Source organism: Struthio camelus, chromosome 3 (assembly GCF_040807025.1).
Source record: "Struthio camelus isolate bStrCam1 chromosome 3, bStrCam1.hap1, whole genome shotgun sequence".
Lineage (NCBI taxonomy): Eukaryota > Metazoa > Chordata > Aves > Struthioniformes > Struthionidae > Struthio > Struthio camelus.
The window spans coordinates 122,981,371-123,002,069 of NC_090944.1; the positions used below are offsets into that span (position 1 = coordinate 122,981,371).

The window sequence follows — 20,699 nt, forward strand, 5'->3', positions numbered from 1 at the left end:
TGTAACCATTCTGGTTCAAAGGCAACGCACTTCTTTATTATTGTACATTAGTCTAGTTTAGTGGCCCTCCTGGAGAGATCAGTCATTTAAGTGTGTTGTGTCGGGAAAAAGGGAACAATGAAGAGCGCTGACTGTGGCGTACCTTTCGACTGACAGAAGATGAACAAAGTTGCTTTTCTTCCCCGGAGACCAGCGCAGGTTGTGTTTTCACAAGGCTTTTCTACGCTTCAGGAAAAAATAAACAAATTAGTTCAAGCGCCATCAAAGCTTTGAAAGCAAAGGTAAACGTGCTAACAGTGACGTTGCAGAGTTTTGTACGAAGCCCACTAGAGGGGCTGTACACTAGGCAAACAGACAAGGAATTTCTTACGTGGTGCTTGCTGAGTCTCCCTATCTGTCAGCGCTTCCGACAGCAACATCTGTGCAACAGCTGACGGGACTCGCCGCCTGGAAGAAATTCCAGCTCTCCGAGGAACGCATACATTCAGGCATCTGTACGCCAAAAACTTGTTCCATAGCTGAGAAGCCATTTATTCTTATTTCACACATATACAAAGTATGTTGCGTTGGCAGAAGCACGTTTCTGGTCTTCCTTGGAGACCCTGAGGACTCCAGCCACCGCGGCTGCACTGGGCGATGCTGGGGCCACATCCGCAGGGGGACGACAGAAAGCCCCAAAGCTGTGCAGCGGGAAGGCGCTCGCCCAAAACCAGAGGGGAGACGGGAACACGGAGCGTAACCAACCTGGGGATCTCGCCGGTCCGCCTCGGGTGCTCTCAGGAGAGCCACGCCAGTCTCTCTGCCCCACGTGGAAGTCACCCGTCCGCCAAAACTGTCCTGGGGACCTCTCCAAGCTCAGCCTTTGACCAGGGCCAGCGCCATCAACGTGCATCCGGGCGCAGAAGGGTTGCGTAGGTGCGGCGGTGTACGGAGGGAGGAGGCTGCCCTGGCCCTGCGCTTCCCCCTGCTTCGCTGCCAGCGCTTGCTTCTCTTTGCCCACGTAAACAGGAACTTGAGGCTTGCAGGCCGTGGGTCAATTTTCTTCAGCAAAATGAAGCGACAAGAAAGATGAAATCAAATGCAAATCATTGTTAGTGTTCCAGGTTCCCTCGACATCAATTCCACCTCCGGAGCCCTCAGCACACCAGAGCGAAAAATCTTACACAAACTCAGATAACTGAGAGAAATGAAGTTTTTAATGAATTTGTCATCACGATGAACAAAAACTGCATTTAATTCCCTCTGAACTGGCTTCTTGCTCAAATCAGATTTGATCCAGAAACTTTGAACCGTATTATCAAGTGGAGCAAACTAAAACTATTCCACTGGCATCTATGGGGTTATGTGAAACCAAACTCTTGTTTTTCCTCCCACAAGTGAAATTCGGATTTCGGAGTTCCGATGAATTGTGATAAAGCAGAGAAACCTTAGGTCCTTGCCTAGAGATTCGTTTGCTTGTTTTAGGAAACCTTGAAAGGCAAGCTAAATAAACAAAGTTTATTTTGTATAACTACTAACCTAAGATAATATTGCACACTAGTAAAATTATGATGAAAGCTTTTGTGGATTAGGCTTTTGCGTAGACCTTTATTCATAGATCTATTGACATACCCGCTAACAACGAGTAGTTTTGCTGTGTTAGTTACTTTGAAAAATCACTTCTAGTTAAGCAAGATAATGGATTTACTTATTGTTTAAACAAAAAACTCAGATGAAGAAAGTTAAAATTTAGTTTTGTTAATATGCATTGTTCCTATACCCAGATCTTTGAGTTGCTGAGAAGGAAACCCATCCGAATCAATTGCCAATAAACCACCTCGCCTTGCTGCAAATTCTCCCATGAGAATTCGAATCTGTCTGAGGAGGCAGCGTCGTTGACCAAACCCCACTGTTTTGAAGACTAAATCATTAAGCAAGGAACTGAAATAGCTTCTCCTCTGGCAGACAGGACTTAGGAGAGGTGTAACTTCTGCCCATGTATGAGGCTGTGTCCCTGCTCCCAAAAAAACACTGATGAGACGACGAGGCAGCTGCTGCTGCCGACCAAGGACCCATCTGGCCCTTTACTGTGCAGCCAGCAGCCACCATAGATGGACACCAAGGGAAGAGTCAGAGCAGTGCAAGCATATAGGATCCTTCTGCCTCCTAATATTCTTCCAGCCTCCACATATTTTCAGCTCAGGCAGCTTCCTCAGCCCGGTGCAGTTTGTCTGTGAGAGACCAAACGGTCTCTCCTTCAAGCACTCATCCATTCTCCCACTGAAGTCATAAAAACTTCTTGCTTCCACGCACCGTCCTTTAGCAAGGACTACTCTATTGCTTCTTTCATGAAGCATCACCTCCTTTCGTTTTGAACCTGGCTTTATTTGTTTACCTATTCACAATTTGGTAGCATTTGAGCGAGGGTCACGCTGTTCACTGTACAAACCTCCAACATCTCTCTTCTTTGTAAAGATTATTTTTGCGCAATAGATGCTAGCCAGCTCCCGAGTTCTACTGAAAGGAGAGTGCTCCAAAGGATCTCACCAACGTTTTTGTTTCTAGACAAAGGGAGCAGCAGCAGGACAAAAGCCAGAGAGTTGGGGTGAATTTTCCAAAAGAAGAAAGCGGGTGACCACGTTGGGAAGCAGCAAGGCCAGGCCACGCCAGGAGGGGTGAGGGCAGCCCAGGGCAGCCGGGCACTGCTCAACGCCCAGGCAACATCGCACAGGACCTGAACCCGCGAGCAGGTCCCGGCAGGGGCCACCAGCAAGCCTGTTTCTGACGGAAACTTCCCAGGATGTTTCCCAGGGTGTGCAAGATCTGCATTCCTCTTCCCAACACCAGTAGCTATACACTGGCTTCAAGTATGATATTGAATGTTCTTTTCAATGTTGTTTTCACTTGGTTTAGCAACAACAACAGTAACTGGATATTCTTGATAGTGCCCTCTCCCTTTTGGAAACCAGCGGCAATAATACTGCCTGAAACAGGAAAGCGGAACCGGAAATGATTCATGTGACTGAAATCTGCAGAATAAAGGTGAATTGTTTGCTGAGCCAGTGCTCTCACACACAAGTTCACGCAAATAACTCTTATGGGTAGGAAAAGCTGTTGGTCCGGAAAGCTGAAAGACCCCCAAAACACTTTGCCGACCCTTTTAAAACTGCCAGATCACATAGCTTTGCACCATCAGCGTTATTTATTGGCTGGGTACTTTACAAGTGGTTGCTTTGAAGTATGCTAATTCAAGATGGCAGTAAATTTCAGGAGGAGAAGCAATACTTTTTTTCAATTAATATTATTTGTAGCTTTACCGAGACTTGGTGACCTACCTAGCGATTCATACAGTAAATAATTTACTTGTTGCATACAGTTCCTTGATTTTTTCAAATGTATAAAAGAAATCTTTCTGTTCATTTTTCTACTCAGTCAGAATACTTTTTTCCCTCTCCTCGGTGACTTTTCCGAGTCTTGAAGAGAAATTGTTACAGGTTAAGCAGAAAAGCCAATGTGCTTAGAGAAGAAATGCAGATAAAATAAGGCTCACATTCACATCAGCCATTCTTTTCAAAACAGGGTTCAAAATGAGGCCGAATAAGAAATGTTTCTCCTCTCCTTCAAAGGAGATTTCGTAAATGAAATGACTTTAATAAACACAGGGAATGGCTGGAAAGGAAAGGGAGTTTCTCGTACTAAATATTTACCCCTTCATCTGAATTGCTGTAAAAGGTAATCAACAGTATCACACTTTCATATGCTACTTGGCTCTCTGATTTCTGTGTCAGCTTTATATGAGGAAGGAAGGGAATAATACTGCTCTCTCCGACCTCCCAGCCAATTTCCAAAGAAGTGTATAGATACCTCTCAGTGAGAGCAAAACCAATTAGCTATTAAGCTGGCTGCTATTAAAGCATCCTATCAAAACCATTTTCGTTACCATACCAAATGTTTCTGACTCTCAGGTCAGTTGCAGCTGTACTGTTTTTCGCAGCTTCCCAAAAGCAAATGCCACAGCAGTCAGCTTTGGAAGCTGCTGGGAGCCACCAACTGTTTAAGGATGGCTCCAATTAGGGGAAAGAGGAGATAAATCTGCTACTCAGATGGCCAAGGTTACAGAGGTTTTGGAAGCACGTGCAAAGCCCTGTCCATCCTGCATCACCACCCCAAAATGAGATGCAGTTTTTATGGAATGAACTGATAGGAGCACAGGAAAATCAATCCATGGTATACCATAAAAACATATTGGCTTGTGTGAAGCCACGAATGGTATTTTACAAAATTGGAGCTATGCATGACCGTAGATTTCACTGAGTTATGTAATTATTGTATTGGCATTTGCTGCAACCTACTTGCAAGAGAGTATTTTGAATTTTCAGTATGTTCAACCTGCACAGCTAAGCTAGCAGGAATTTTATGAGTCACTGCTGAGCTGCGAAATTGCATGTGAGTGATGGTATTATGGAATGACGTTAAAAAAATTCAAGTCTTAAATATACTTTAATTAAAATTAATTACGGTAATGATGTTAAACTGGATGCCATCAACAGCTAGTGATTTTTTTTTTTTTTTAATGAGGTAAAAGTTCAAAGTCAGCCCTGAGTTTTTAAACTACCGGAGTTGCCCTTTTGCTTTTTTCTACAATTGGGTTTTTCCATTTTTAGGAAATACCTGAACTACATTATTGATGCTGATACATAAATATACATATATACATATAGATAGATTGTATTTATATAAAACTTTGCGTAAATAACAAGGGAAGTGTCTGTTAAGGGGGGAGCTGATGAGATGCAAGGGATTACATCTATCCAGGGTTGTGCTAGCTAATACTGTGACACCCTTTCTTGTTACCGATGCCAAGCAGAATATCACGGTACCATCAAGGATCGCGATAGCAATAAGCCTTTCAGTCAAAAATCAGTTAGGCTTCAGGAGGCGCTGAGGCTGGGTGTGGGCACGCCAAGCTGCACGTATAATTTCCCGTACTGAGTCAAAAGGGAAATTTTTTGCTTATTTTAACTCCACTGAGGTCATCAGAAGGATTTATGTTTGTGTCAGCCACATAGCTCTCTCCCAGCTTCCTTTGTCCACTTCTGCCATCGGCTATGAAATTAAATAACGAGATCAGAACAATTAGTGTGATAAACCACTGTGATGTGAGGATGGGAGAGGAGAGGACAGAATTATTTGCACGTGACAAATAAGGCGTAACGTCAACAATACCGATGTACGTCAGGCCTGATTTCAACCCACGCTACGGCGGTGTATTATAGCTTCGCTATCCCAACATAATTAACCAATATCACCAGCATTTTAAGTGCAATACCGAAAGGTCAGGGTGCTTTCTAAAGAAAAATAAAGCTTACCTTGATATAAGTTAGCTGGCTCCCCCACTTTCGATGAATATTGCGTTTATGAATCCAAGACGCTGAATCTGAGGGCAAACGGAAACTTTGCAATTGGACTCAGTGAAACAGAACTTAGTCCTTGAATAACCAGAGAATACCAAGCTGATGCGAGTCACAGGAATTTGCCACTTTTATCTGCTGTCTGGTTACCGTGGAGGACACGTCCTTAGTTACGTTCCTTCTGAATTTTCCTGCTGTCTTTTCTCATGTCTTGTGCAACATCATGCTGGCTGTCAGCGTTTAACAAGCTACAGGAAACAGAAAGGGTAAGCTTTTCCCATGAGAATTAAAACACAACAAAATAAAGAATCATATGAGAACTTTATCAAGTACAACGGAGGCCAGCAGGAGTCCTAAAACACCTCTGTAGCAGTGTTTCATTAAGTGTCATAATTAAAACAAAGCTCAACTCTTAATCACGCTTAAAATAACGTTTCAGACTTCAGGAAGCCAAATTTTCCTCTCTGTTACGTGAACATAAAACCACTCGGTCCAAGTCAACTTCAAACTGCTCAGTTGAAAAAGTCCGTCAAGTGTCAAAGCAGGACTTTGAAACCAATCTTCAGCGGACCACGTGCACGAAGTAAGAGGGCTCAATGGGAACCTGCTTGTTGGTGGCTTCTCCGCCTTTTCAGGTTTCTTAGAAATCAATGCAATGAAGAGCTTAACAGCACACCCAGCAGAACTGAGGCTCTCCGCTAGGATATCTTTGATCTAGCTTAGTTCTCAGACAGACTTTACCACGCAACCGCTGCGAAACATGGGCTAGAAGAGCGCGTAGGCAAGAGGGAGACGGGGCTGCCGGCTCCGCTGGATGAAAATATCGGCGAAGCTATGGGCCAAGAACTTGTATTTCCCATCACTAGGCAGCATTGCAGGGTAAAAGGCTATAAAGCCTGCCCCCGCGATCGCGCGAAGAACAAACGGGTGCCGTAGCGCCTGCTGCAAACCCCACGAGTGCGAGCTGGGATCCCGCAGCGCTCCTCCGGGCATGGCTCCGCGTCTCGCACCTGACTGGCCCCCACCACGTGTCTGCAAAACTCTGCCACCGAGGCTCGGTATTATCCGGCAGCTCTTAGTGCTGGGTCCCTGCTTTAAGATGGGGATGCAAATGTGCTGCTTGTATTAACTGAAGCAACCTGGTCTTTCTGCTCACGGCAGTATTAAAAAACTCCTCGCCAATCCTCTTGTTTATATTAATTTCCCCCCAGTTTCAAATGTGTTTTCACAGCTGCTAAGCCAAATCTTACTCACATTTATGACAATACGGGCTGAAAATCTCTATCAATCAACAGCAGTGGATTCAGATTTTCATTTGGAAAGCAGAATTTAAACCACGACCAGAGAAACAAGAACACTTCTTTATCACCATTGTGGTTATCAGTTACACTGCAGTCGCTTGAAAAATACAAGTCTTTTAAGTAAATTCTTCTGGCATTTGGTAAGTTATGTGTTAACGTAGATAGCGCATTTTCAACAACCACAGCCATGTCTTCTCAATAATGACTGTAACAAGTTAAACTATTTTTCATGTTTTTACTGATGAGATAATTGGTTTGAACATTGCAGAGTACAGGACACGAGAAATTGCTGCTGTTACATTACAAAAAAGCTCTTATTTCTGTTTCCACAACACAAGAGAAAGTCATAATTAATGTAATTTGCAAAGACGTTATTGCATTAGTTATGCCACGCAAATCAAACAAGCAAACAATTGGTTTGAAGCATTCTTGATATTCATCACACATTTTGAGTAATGAAAGTGATACTTCTCTAGCTGCCTGTTAAAAACCTTAATCGCCTTCTGTAATGGCGTTCTGTAATAAAACCAGAGGAAGGAGTTCAATTTGATTCCCCGTGAGAAAGGTGACCAAGAATTGTGATAAAATCGATTCCTTTTTAACAAACAGCCGCTTTGGGGAGATAGAATTGGAATAAGAGTATCACAACATTTAATTTAGTACCGAGATTTATAACAGTCTTGATGGCAAGGTGAACGTTTTAAACAAAAGAGCCAGCTTCATCCGTGCCATAACTCCACAGAGGTGCAATGAAGTCACCGAGTATCTTTATGGTGGGAACGTAGTCCACTGACTTTATTTTTCAAGAGTCATGTCTCGCAGGCCTCGAGCTAGGTGGATTTGTATTTCGAGCTGCCGTGCTCGATCCCCAGCTGGCACACCCAACGCAGGGCTGCCGGCCGTGGCCACGCGGCGCCAGCTAGCTCGGGGACCGCTGCACAGCTCACGCAGCTCCAGCACAGGCTTCCCCACGCCACCCTCTCTCCTGTTTTGGCTGTGAGGTTGGTTTGATACTGGGTTTTTTCTTCCGATGGTAACTTGCTCCCTTTAACGTTGAAGGCAGAGCTCACAGCGATGCCTGCAGACCGTAGCTTAGAGCCCAGCTGGTGGAAAATGACAAGCCATCACTACTGACAGCACTGCCAGGTTGGTTTACCACTCTTTGCTTCTATTTTTTTCCAAATCCCTCAAAAGACAGGGTTAGGACTACCCTAAACCAACAAGGAGCTTGACTCTTCTCTCAAAGTGATGGAGCAGAAGAGCAAGTCACTGTAGTTTGATGGTGGCAGGGGGGGAAGGCCGCTGCGTGAGCTGCACCAGCTCCAGCAGAGCCTGTGGAGGGCCTGCCTGGTCCGCACGCTAGCAACACTGTCCCCAGGACTTGTATTTCCAGTGGTTGCTGGGTGGTAGCTTACAAATAAAGGTACTACCTGACCAGCGACTGTTTGCCGTTACCAGGTCCAAGGAGCCGGATGAGCTCCTACTGCATCTTCACGTCGCAACGGCTGTAAGAGCCCGTCTGTTAAAAGTCCCTGGCATCCACCAGGCAGGGCCCGGGATGCAAGAACGTCCAGCCAGGTGGAAACTCCCCTCAGGAGAAGTTAAAGTGTGAGACGAGGGTAACCGGCCTCGGAAAGTCAGCAGAGCGGTACGAGCACAGGATGGCCCGCAGGGGCTGAGGCTGCGCTGCCCCGAGCGGGAGGTTTCCGCCCTCTCCCTAAGTCCAGCCACGCGGTTCCACTGATGGCCCCCGGACCCCGGCTGTCCCCGGGAAAACGTGCGGCAGCCGAGGGAAGGAAAGTCGTTTAACGATCAGTAAGCAGAGAGACGTGAAACGCCCCAGGAAGAAGCAAACCAAGCGTCTTCACTGTCAAAAAAGGCAGTGGCAGGGGTTGCTTCAGGAATCTTTTGCCAATGCCCGTTTCCTAGACGGAGCACAAACGCGTTACTGGGACGGGGTTAGGCAAGTCCAGCCTTTCACCCACCTGCGTGACAGTAAAGGTACTGTTGTGTTTTCTCCACTAAATGAGACAAAGTCTGTAAGAAGGGATTGTATCTATTATTAAATCAACTGCTTATATCATCATACGCGGTTCTGGGTGCGCAAGTCCTTTCCTAGGTCATGAGGAAGGCTTTACAGCAAGATACTTCAAGTACAGCCATATTTTAGCTATGAAACCAAAATAGTTGCATTTGGCAACAGGGCAGCGGTGCCCGACCTGCGGGTCCGGCACAAAGGAGCTGTCTGCCCGCCCTGTACCGTCGCCCCAGTTTATAACACACCGCTCCAGCAGCAAATCCGACTGCGCTTTATCAATCGCTGCTGCTAAGGGAAAGGCACCTCCAAGGTTTCAGTGACTCAAGAAAGGGTAGCTTTGCTGTCGCCTCTAAATTAACAGCCCTGAAAGAAGAAACAGAACGCACCAATAACACACCCAAACTGGAATTCAAGACCTGGGAATTTTCCTTGCAGATGCACCGATTGGATGCTGGACACGTATCAGTCGTTCCCCTTTATGAACTCAAACAGTACATGCTGGGAAAAGACCTCAGGGAGATCGTCAGTGGTGTGTGCTTTGCTCGTGTAGAGAAATATTATCATTAACAGATCTCTAAAATATCTGAAAATGCACTGCACCTCATTACCGAGGCACTAACCCCCAAGCTTAAAGTTGTGATGCATTTTTAAGTTAAAAATGCTTGTTCAAATATTTCAAGAAATTGAGCATCTAATGCTCTTGATACTGAATATAAAATATTCACCAAGACCTGACTAAAAACATGGCTCTGAAAGAGGCTCTTTATCCATTTCTTTGAACTTGTAAAGCTGCATGAATGTTTTATCAGTACAAGAGAAGCGTGACTGGCCAGGCAGAGGATGTGCCTCTGTGATCTTTCCTTGGCCACTGTTCACCCATGTGATAGAGGATGTCGATACACTGGTCAGAGATAACCTTGGCTGAATGATCTTCACTGAAAATATTTGAATGTCTGAATATTCTACCTGTCAGTTCTCTCTCTCTCTAGGCACAGGATGATTCTTGCACTGAGTCAGTCCTAAGCTTGTAGCCAAGTACCCACCACTGGCAGGATTTCACAGCGGACATTTTAGCAGCAGGCACCAGAAACCCTAAAATGGGCAATGACGAAACGTCCTGTCCCAAAGAAGCTTTCTTCTAAATGCTGACTGTTGGCAATCGCCTCATGCCTAGTTTACAGCTCATCTGATGTAATTGGGGATATTCTCATTGTTTGTATAAGTGATCCAACATCTGCTGAGCTCCTGCATGCACGAAGTCTCACAGCAGTGAGCGCTACTGCCCTTTGTGCAGAAATATTTCTTTCTGTGCATCTCATCTGTACCCTTTAACATTTCATTTTATGCCCAGTTGTGGAGGTGAGTAAATGAAAGGAAACCCAGAGCGCTTTTGACCTACGTGTCGTTCTGGTCAGAGCGTGCGCGTGTATGCACAGGTACTGCGTGTGCACAGTCTTACCGAAAACCCTACGCGGGTCCCAGCACCTCCGACCACTACTGGGCCGTCGCGGGGCCGGCACCCGCAGGGCAGCACCAAGCAACGCTGAGGAGCAAAGGACTTGGACCTGCCTCTTACATCTGCGACGCAAGCGAGCGTTGGCTGACACATCACGGAAAGCAGAGCCCGTTTCTCTCGCTGTTGCTGTGACTGGAATGAGCAAACGCTGCCAGAGGGCAGAGCAAAACGTTGGGAAGCCAGGGCCGCGTACAGACGTTCGCCTCTGGCACGTCAAGGCGAAGCACGCTAGTCTACGCTGCCTGCAAAGGCAGAATGGCTGAGACATCTAGGAAAGCTCTCTCTGCTCCATAGCAATAAACAGCATTTTGTTTCACTTTATTTTTAGCTTGGTTCCTCCTCTTCCTCCCCACATCTGAGCTCTGCAGTTCAAGGCAGAGATCCAAGAACAATAGCGTTTCCAGCCAAGGACTAAGCTCACGGTCGGAAAACCAGAGCCTAGACACGGACGGGCTACGCTATTTACTAACACAGAGCACATCAAACCAAACCAAACCAAAACAGCCTACAGTATTTTTGCTTCTTGCAGCAAGGAAAGCAGCCCCCCTTGCACTCAGCTCTGATCCGTGGCGATCAGGAGCACCCTGAGAAATCAGATGACATTTCCATAAAACACTGAAACCCTTTTGTGCATGTTCTTTCTATAAATTTGAACCTCAAATGGGAATGTGATTTGAATTTAAACACTTAAAGCTGTGGCCTTAACAGTAGGCACTTTTGTATATTCATGCTTCTGCCACTGTCCTTAGTCTCCCGTGGTCCTGAATGACCTGTTGTTTTTGGACAATTAGCTTCTTGTGCCCAGAAGAGCAATTTGGCCCTCTCCATTCCATTGTCTTTTATGTCCAGCAGGGAAGAGGAGAAAAAAGGAAAGAGAGAGACAGATTTCAATCAAAGGCACTACATTGATAAGGGATTAATAACAGCCTGTCCCGTGATCAGATGGAACCTGATAGCGAGCCCGAATGTGCTCTATTTGATTAGCGAAAACGATCACTTCAAAGCGTTGCGCGCAGAGATTGCTGCCTACCCTACTTCAAACAGCAGCAGCTCATAGCAGTGCCTGCCGCCCGTGGCTTGCCCAACAACGGCCCCTGCCACGGCCATGCCATTTTAAGGACAGGAGTTTGTTGAGCGAATCCAGAGCAACGGTGTGCAACAGCCACCACTAGCAGCTCTGATGCAGAAGACATCAGCACTTCTTTGCTAAAGGCACGCGAAGGGGGCTGACGGAGATCTACCTCGGGTTGGCCGGTGACTACCGCCTCCACGACACCTCACGGGCGTGGGACGGACTGGAGAAGAGCCAGGATGGGCCGAGAGGGCCATATCCCGCAGTGGCCCGGTGCTGGGCTCGGGGTGCTTGTGAGGCAGGGAGGAAGCAAAGCCTTGCAGCTCCTCCGGCCGCCTGAGCGGCCCCTGCTGAAGTCCCACCAGCAGTGGCACCAGCTGTGCCCTGGGAAGGCCAACCCCGTGCTGCGTCCGAAACAGTCAGTGAAGGTTTATCCTCTTTTTTCGGTGAGGTAACTGAGCTCTTCAGTTACTTCCACCATGTGCTCTCGGGTTTCTTGTCATGCCTACTTTTACAGTCACATTTACGTTTGTTCGGGGCCAGTGCCAGGGAGCCACCGAAGGGAAGGACAACTTGCTGGGCCATCTTGGGTGTTTCTGTCGACTTCCCTGCACGTCACCAGCTTGCTGGGATGAAACGCACAGAGGTGCGGCGCAGATAATGACGGGTGAATGCGGACTTCCCGAGTGATGGAGCAACCAGCCACACACACACAGGAACAGGATCACACGACTGGAAAACCAGCGCAGGCTCACAGAGCTCTAGGAGAAGCACAAAGTCCCTAAACGCAAGGCCACGCCCCAATCTGCTGTCCCTGGTCTGTGAGGACCCACCAGGGCAGGCAACTAGCGCACAGCTTGCTTTCTCTCACTTTGCTTGTTCCCCCCACCAGCCCAGCAACGTGAGGCCCTCCTACACAGACGAAAACTTCCCACAGCTTTCAGTCTTTTCCCCAGAAGCCTGTTGAAATACCCCTTTTGTCACTTCTCTTGCTGTGCGTTTCCCCTCTCTCTCCTAGCCCCGTCCCTTCAGAGGCGGGGAGAAAGCACCAGCTCCTGCCTCAGGCAGCTCCGCCACCGTTTGTCCTGGCGAGCCGCGATGCAGCCGAGACCCAGCTCGGCGAGCCCGTGGACTGGCACAGACAAGGCTGTGACTGCTACAGCACTTCCCGCAGCAACAGTTTCATAGCCTTGCAGGAAAGGCAGGGGATGTACAGACAAATTCCCCAAGTCATGCCAGGATGTCACCTGTTGGCTGCTTAAACATTCATGTCTTCACCTCCCACCTCTGAAAAATGGAGAACTACTAACACATCTGATTTTGCAGCCAGTTAGAATTTGTCAAACACAGAGTTAAATACAAAGCAATAGGTTAAAAGGACTCAGAAGAATGGCTACACTTTTGACAGCCGCGAGTTTGGCAGCTCGATGTTTGCAATTGTCCCGCAGTCAGCGAGCGACTCACGCACGCAGCATGTTGCCCAGGTCCATCCCACAGACCCTCTGTGACCACTGTATTTTGTGCAATTTATTTTCTCTTGAATAATCCAGTCGTGCAGAATGCCAGAGCCCACATTGCATTATAGGAGATGAAAGTTATTTTCAGCTGTACTCTTCAGGATCAAGTAGTTGGAGTATATATGAAAAAAAAAAAAAAAATGAAGCACTGTAGGCTACTCTTTCTTGGCAACTTTTATTGAGCTAAAACTTATAAAGTGGGAGCTCAGTCACTAATGAATTTTCAATATCCTTGCAGCAAGCTAAGATTCCAAAATAGAAACCTTGAAAAGAAAAGCATTTTGCTACGGTGGTGTGCCAAGCTTTTCTTTGTTGAAGAAAAAAAGTTAAAAACCAAAAGGAAAATCCTACATACTGCTCATAGATTTACTTGCATGCTAAGTTTGAGAAGTTGTAAAGCAACACTGACCGCTTCTTATATGGAAGCGGGGTCCCATTTCCCTTTCAAACTCCCCTTTCTCCCCCCTCCACACTTACTCCATGCTTAGCAAGCGGCTCACCTTTTGAACTAGGAGAAACAGCGATATCACGAACTAGACTACAGCACAAACCCACTAAGAGCCCGGCACAACTTTTCAAAAACGACCCCACAGCTGTTTCACCACACTCCTGCTCACCATCTGCTCAAAACGACACCGCCAGTTTTCCTTTGGAAAGGTCAAAATTAGTGTACAGCGGAAGACGAATGCTGCTTTCACGTGCTTAGCTACAGCTGCGCTCTGCTTGGTTACGCCGTGATACGCACACAACAGGCTCGCTCCTGTTTATGGTAATCGGCCATCTGCCATAAGCCAGCCCTTGCACAAGGCAGCCGAGCCGAGCCAGCCCTGGGAAACAGCGCAAAATAAAGGTGCGAGCTCCTGGTCAGCAGGAGGGCGCCCAGCTTCCTGCCGTGCTCTAAACAGAGCCCCAGCTCTTTGAAGGTGCGTGATGCCCGGGCTTGCACAAATACAGCTGTTGCAGATAACACACATGTGGATTCTACATGGAAAACGTACGTGCAGTTCTCCAAAGAGGCATAAAGAGCATTATGATTTGTATGGAATGGGAGAAATATAACTGACGCGTTGCAAAACACCACCTTTTTGTCCCTCGGGACCATATCGCAGTATTTATTCTGACGGTAACTAGTCTTATCACACAAGTTTAACTCTATGGAGGTCCATATAAATATATCCATGTCATGAGTGTGCCTATTGGCAGCCTGCCCCATTATTAAGGCTAATTCCTACGTCTTCGAAATCCATGGACTTCAGTGATTCTTAAGCATGGACAAAATAATTCTGCTTAGACAGCAATTTTTTATACTTAAGCTCATTTCAGAAGCAGGAGGGTTTTTTTTTTCGCCCAAAACTACAAAAACGCGGAAGAAGCATTGCTATGTAAGCACAGAGTAACTTTGTTCTAAGCAACGGCTTCTGCTCACTGTAGAATAAGCAGTATGTTTAAGTCTGATATCATGATTTATTGTATTTTTATATAGTTCATAATTGTAAAAACTGAAGGAACAGAAAGCTAGAAGCAGTCCGAAACGAACACGTCAGCACGGACGCCTTCAGACTCAGTACAGGGAATTTCAACTAACACAGGTCCTGGGGACGGGGCACAGAGGGGACTCTGAATACTGCTCAGTACTGTAATAGTAGTCATTACATGCTCCTGTAAGAGTTGCCGTCAGCCAGCCCTTGCTATGTTGCTAACCACAATAAGCTCTAGCTGCCCGAGTACTTCAGCGCTGCTATCGCTATAGTTAAGAAGGCAACTGAATGACAAACTTCACTTTGGCTTTCATTTATAACTTTAATGAAGTTTTTCAAGATAAAGAAGCTTCAGCTGAGAAGTGAACTGGTGAATGCCTGGAGGAAGCTCAGACACCTCAATTTTTATTATTTTGTCCTCTTGAACGCATCTCCTTTAGAGCACACAGCTCCTTTCAAACCAACCTCGCCAATGACTCCCAAAGCACCACATTTTCTTCTGCTCTTCAAAAGCATGTTGCTTTTGAATAAATTCTGAAAAAAAAATAATTGCTATATCTTAAAAGGAGATATATGTGAGCTTCAGTAGAAATGAGTGTATGATTTGACCAAGTTTCAGAAGAAGCCTAAGGAAATTGTAATGAAGCCAGTACGAACATCTTCACTTAATTCAGTGGGAAGAACATTAAAGCCTGCTGAACTCTAAACCTAGGAAGGTAAGACAGTTTGCACGGGCTGATATCTTTAGTAGGGACAGTATGGCATTACGTCTCTGCTGTCCTCACGCCACTTGCCACAGTACCGTGCTCAGTTAATTCAGGTTCTTGCTCATGGACTGAGGCTGCTGTGGAACTTCATGCAGAGGGATGACTGCAAGGCCAAGGAGACCCACCCAGATGTTTCAGGATGCTCCTTTACTTCTGTGTTTAAGGGTATTTGTACGGTCTGCCACTGCCATGTTTCCCGAGACCCTCCATTTTTAAGCTATTGCAACAGTGAAACATTGCATTCTCATCTTACGTTTCAGTGTCTGAGGAGCAGAGAGACCAGGTCCAAATTTCTTTTGGCACTTAACTCCCCTGAAGGCAGAGCAGAGGATTAAGGCCACTATAAGCTAGAAGGTACCAAGAAAGATCAGTCTAAATAAACTTAAACAAACAAACCAAACACAACAGAAAACAGTCCCCCAAAACGTAGTGAGTAATATTTTCGTCTACACATTTTTCCAGCTCTGGAACTGGTTGAGGATTTACTACCCCACTTTGGGATATGGACTGCATAGATCAAACGAAGCAAAAAAATGCAGCATTAACAGAATTAGCGCACTGAAAGCACTTCACATGCTGGAGTGGGACATTTTCACTGGGAGCGATGGGATGGCTTTCCTACGGTAATTAGCGGAGCAGCTGACATTAACTCCATGAGTGACCTGCTTGCTACCACCACTGTGAAGCAAAATTAGATTAGCAGCCCCCCTACAGGTGTGGGGTGTAACATGTAGGTTAAAAGCACACAGAATGCTTTGCCGATTCAAAATGAAGCAAACTGCATCAAAAGGATTACACAGCATTTGGATCAGCCGCATGCGGCGAGGGTTTGGGAGAGATCACGTAGCCTTGGGGAAGGGAGGCGAAGCATAGATGCAACAAACTCATTTCTTGGTCAATATGGAACTATTTATTAACAGCTCCTCATTAAGTTCACACTGATCAGAGGTTGCACACATGTGCTGGCTTTTCAAAAGCAACAGACTAAAATAAAGATTGGTTTGTAGGAATCGAGAACCACCTCAGCGCAGGGAGGGGGGTCCACTGTAAGAAACTACTTTTAGAAGACCAGAAGAGCTAATGCCTCTCCCAATTTTACTGCAGTTTTTCGCAAGTAAAAGGCGAGGACCGCAAATTCCAGTTTTGTTCTAAAAAGATAACTTTTTAGCCCCCACGGTTGCAGAATAAAGCCTGAAAACGTGACTCAAATGTATGCAAAGGCCTTATGAAAAAAATCCAGGAACAAAACAAAAAAGAGCCCTAATCTTTTAAAAACAGCCTCGTGATTTCTGAGCCAGTCTCAAGATTTTATGGGGACCGGGCAAAATTTTTAACACTTGCTTTGCCAGTTCTGCACAGGCACAAGATCCAAAGCATAGCAGGGGAGGAAAAAGATAAATAAAAGAAGTTAAAAAGCCAAGTACCACGTTGCAGGGCTGAATCCCTTAACTTTCTTCACAACCAAGCCTCCATCAAAACCAAGTTGACGGGGGGAAGGAAAAATGGAGCCAGGTAGACAATATATATGATTTTTAAGCTAGGAGCAGTTCTGCCCTCCCAGGCAGCGGACGGAGGTCCTGCGTCACCCCGGAGGCGAGGGCACCGGCAGGAGCGGCGGCACCTTAGCAGAGGCTGGCAGCTGCCGGGGGAAAGCCTGCAGGACAAAGCCCTCCGTAAAGGGCTCAAAGAATATGATGGAAAGTGTGAAGACATACGAGGAAACGAGAGGCGCAAAATAGCAGTCCAAGTGGGAGCAAATACATAGAAAACTTAACAGCCGCCAGGCCAAAGAAAAATAAAAATAGTGATTAAGCAACAACAAAAAAATCATTTATTTGGACCATCTCTGAGAGAACTGACCAGGGAAACCTAGAAAACTGTCGCATAGCATAGACTCCCGATCTTATAATTAAAGGAATATGTATTGACCATTAACAGATTTTCATAAATCCTAAGTGGCTCTACAGAAGCCGTAAGATTTCAAGCACATAAATCTCAAGCTGTGGTTCTCTGCATTTGGATTTATTAGATGATTTCCGGATGGCTTAGGACATCAAAAGATGCATTGCCACAGGGAAAGAAAAGAACCTGCTCAGATTTTCTAGTATCAGGAAAAAAAAAAAACACAGAGCACTAATTGAGCTGCAGACTGAATTAAGCCATGTTTAAGTTGTGCCCAGCATATCAAGCTGTTCCAGTATGCGCAGACAAATTGATGTGGTTATTGGAAGCGGTTCTTTTCGTTCCTCTTGTGCCCCAGGATAAAACAAACAGCAATTCATAAAGGTCCCCACGACCCTGTTGCACCTTACAGAATGAGATTGCTTCCAAAAAGCCCGCAACGGTCGCGCCTGCCGACTCTCCTGCTTCCCAGCCGCGGCGGGTACGGAGGAGCGCCAGCGCGGACCCAGCTGGGTGCAAGCGCCAGCGCTGCCCCGGACGCGGGGCCTCGCCGCTCCCCCGAATCCCCCCCGGACCGCGATAACTACTAGCGGACTGGCAAGCGAAGCGAGACAGCTCGCTTCCAACGCCCCCGAAGACCCCCAAGGTTGCGAAGAGCTTCCACCGCAGGGCTTCGCTCGCTGCCGGCCGGCACGTGCTGATCACTCGCGCCCACCCTGGTAACCCGGTCACAAAACCCAAGGGAAGCTGGAACCTCGGGGTACCACCTGTGATGGCGTTTATGTTAGTAAACGGTGGCAAAAAATTAAATAATATTCTAAGCGAGACTCTTTTTCCTCGAGTTTCTGAGTAGCAACTTGATAGTACTGCAGGGAAAGGACGCCCGAGTTAACACGGCTGATCCTCTTTCCCCAGACCGCAGCCATAAACGGCGGCGTTCAAAGTAACAGCAATCCCTGCTGCTACCCATCTACCTTTAAGACGGGAGGACTGCAGCACACACCTTGGGTCTGTATCTGAGCAAAAGCCCCCGCAAAGGCTCGGTGGCTGACCAGCAGCCAGCGTGTCCTTTCAACTGCGTGAGCTTCTGTTGAAGTTTCACGCGTAACGCTGAGCAGATGGCAACCGTTAGCCAACCCTGTCTGCCAGGAGACAGACAACATCCTGACTTTCCTAATGAAAGCAGCTGAGGCACAGCCAGGATCATTCCTCCCAGTAGGTACCGTATACAGAGATAGAGGTTCACATCACAGCAGTAAGATACGGGCAGGCGCGTACTTTAAGAAAATACGCTCGTCTACGTTAAGAGTTAACATTGCTGACGAGAACAACGGCAGCACAACCGGCAAACAGTCCGTCATTCGCAGCTGCCTGCCGCTGTGCGGATTTCGCAACAGAAGCAAGCGAACGACGGTATCCTGCCACTGCTTCAGATTACGGAAAGAGATCCAAAGTCTCAGCCTTAAATACGTTTTTATTGCCAAAGATGACAAGCGGGACACCATGGAGAACTGACTTCAAAATATTAGCTACCAGTGGCTTGCAGTGCCTGGGTTTGGTGCCACGGATTTTTCGGGGCCCCGTTTAAGTTGCATACCAGTTGACGACCACAAGAGCAGTCCAGAGGCAAAGCGTTAGACTTGATTTTAATTACAGTTACTCTAGCAACGGCTTTCTCCCCAAATGGGGGGAGGAGGGAGGAGGACACCAAAAAAAAGTGAAGCCATAGGTCTGTCAGCACAACTTTGGAGACAGTCCAGACCCTCTATCTTGATGCAACTACCTCTAGTGTAAAGATCCGGAAGGATGGAAAAAAAAAAGACCGCAATACAATCTCCAGGCAAAACTATTGCTAAGTACCACAGGTTTGAAATTCTTGAACTCTGAGGTCACTTGTAGTCCTCAAGGATGCTCAGTCATCTGATAGCACTTTTTCTAGTATTTAGACAGGCAAACATTACACGCTTGCCTAGTGTAGTTCCTACAAAGTAAGTCATTTCTGTAACTGCCAAAAATATAGCACGTGACTGTAAATGAGAGCAAAGTCTAAGAAATTTGCCAATAGATTGCAAGTTGCACTGTCAAGAGGTTCTCCTCAACACACAAAACCTAGACATTCTCCCCCCCGCCCCCCCACAGACCCCCAAGTGAAAGCATGGGAAAATGGGAGATTTGGGCTTGCCTCTCACCACTGAAGGCAAAACATCCACTGATTTCTTGGAAATCAAGATCAGATACTTGTTGATACGGTGCCTGGGATATCAGTTGCTCATCTGCAACATCTATCTCTAACACACAGGGCGAACAATAAAAAATTAAGGCCATGTTTAGACTGTTTGTTCTAAATGCTGAAGTAACCAGCCTGCCCAGACTGTTTGCATCTGAAAAATAGCTGCTGAAAACCTCAAAATACTGTATCTGGGGAAATAAGAGGTCATCATAAGCATTAATATTTTTTAAAATAGGGATTATGATTGTTATTCATATCCTGGCACTAGCGCATAATGGTGGCATGTTCAGAGAACACCACTGCTCGTATCAGGTTAAGAAAACACTGCAGTTCTGGGACTTTTGAACTCAGCCACTTCTGCATGTGAGAAGCTGACTGGCAACTGTTTTTTCGTGAGCCCTATATGACAACACAAGCACTCCGAGGTGATCTTAAGCTGTGTTAGTAGCCTAGGATGTTGCCGGTCATCTGTCTACAAAGTCCCAAATGAACAATTCACTGTTGTGTTTAGGCTTATCGTTTTGTGGATTGTTTTGTGTTGTCTCCTTTAAGGAAACTACACGACAAGTCAGGCCCTAAGCTGATATATCACTGTATATTGCAGTATTGGAAAAAGCGATGATAAGCCAAAACATAGAAGCCGAAAAACCTTAACGTATAGAACTGTTTCACTTTTATTTAAAATAGCAATTTATAAAATGTGGCTGAGGGTGGGAATCATTATCACATATATGAGCCAGAACAAACAAGATAACAAAAAATGTGCCTTTAGATTTAAATTGCTTTTTAAATGAGCTATCAGCAAGTTAAGAGACCACAGTAGTAAGTGTCATTCAGCTGAACGCATTGATTTTTTGCTTTACCTTTCATGACTTCCACCTACTATTTACTGGAACAGAGAACATTGTAGATGATCTATAAGGACTCTTGGCTCAACGACTCCCTCTTACAGGGACACGCATGGACAGGACTTCACAGGAGGACAGGAAAAAAGTCTGCCAAACCTCAGAGAGGCATAAATGGGACATTTCTTCATTCAAACCGTCTAACAGGTAGTAGCTGGTTTCAGAGTTTGTGCTCCCTCCTAAACTAAGTTGCTTTCCCCCCCCCCCCCCACCTCCCCTAGTACCCAGGGGAGGAAACATCTGTGCAGAGACACAGTCCATTTGCATTACAAAGTCCTCTATGCCACTACCTTTGCCAACCCCACCATAGCAAGGCTCCAGCAGAAGCTACATTGCCATTTGCAGCCGCATCCTCTTTCACTGCAGTTGCACAGTACCTGCTGTAGAAGCAATCCAAGAAGAAGTAACCAAAACAGCAGCTGTAGTCCTCTTCACCTACACCTTTGGGTGGGGAAAACAAATCAAAAGAAGGCATGGAAATGGCTTGTTACCTTTCTTTAGCACCAGCCCTCAAAATCCCCAAGCCTCTATGCACACCAAGCTGTGCAAGAGGGTCAGTCAGTCAGCTGATGCAAAGCTGCTC

General features: G+C 46.3%; 1 long non-coding RNA gene across 2 annotated transcripts; it reads right to left on the reverse strand.

The window, feature by feature from the left end:
• Window positions 1–15: 15 nt before the first annotated feature.
• LOC104153988 (uncharacterized) lies at window positions 16–20,686 on the reverse strand. Of its 2 annotated transcripts, none has more exons than XR_696362.2 (4): window positions 20,494–20,686; window positions 5,349–5,638; window positions 371–1,041; window positions 16–225 (listed from the first exon to the last, which is right to left on the reverse strand). It is a non-coding gene; the product is annotated as an uncharacterized lncRNA (long non-coding RNA). The 2 variants fall into 2 exon arrangements; XR_011140467.1 differs by lacking the exon at window positions 20,494–20,686 and adding an exon at window positions 13,335–13,496.
• Window positions 20,687–20,699: the final 13 nt, after the last annotated feature.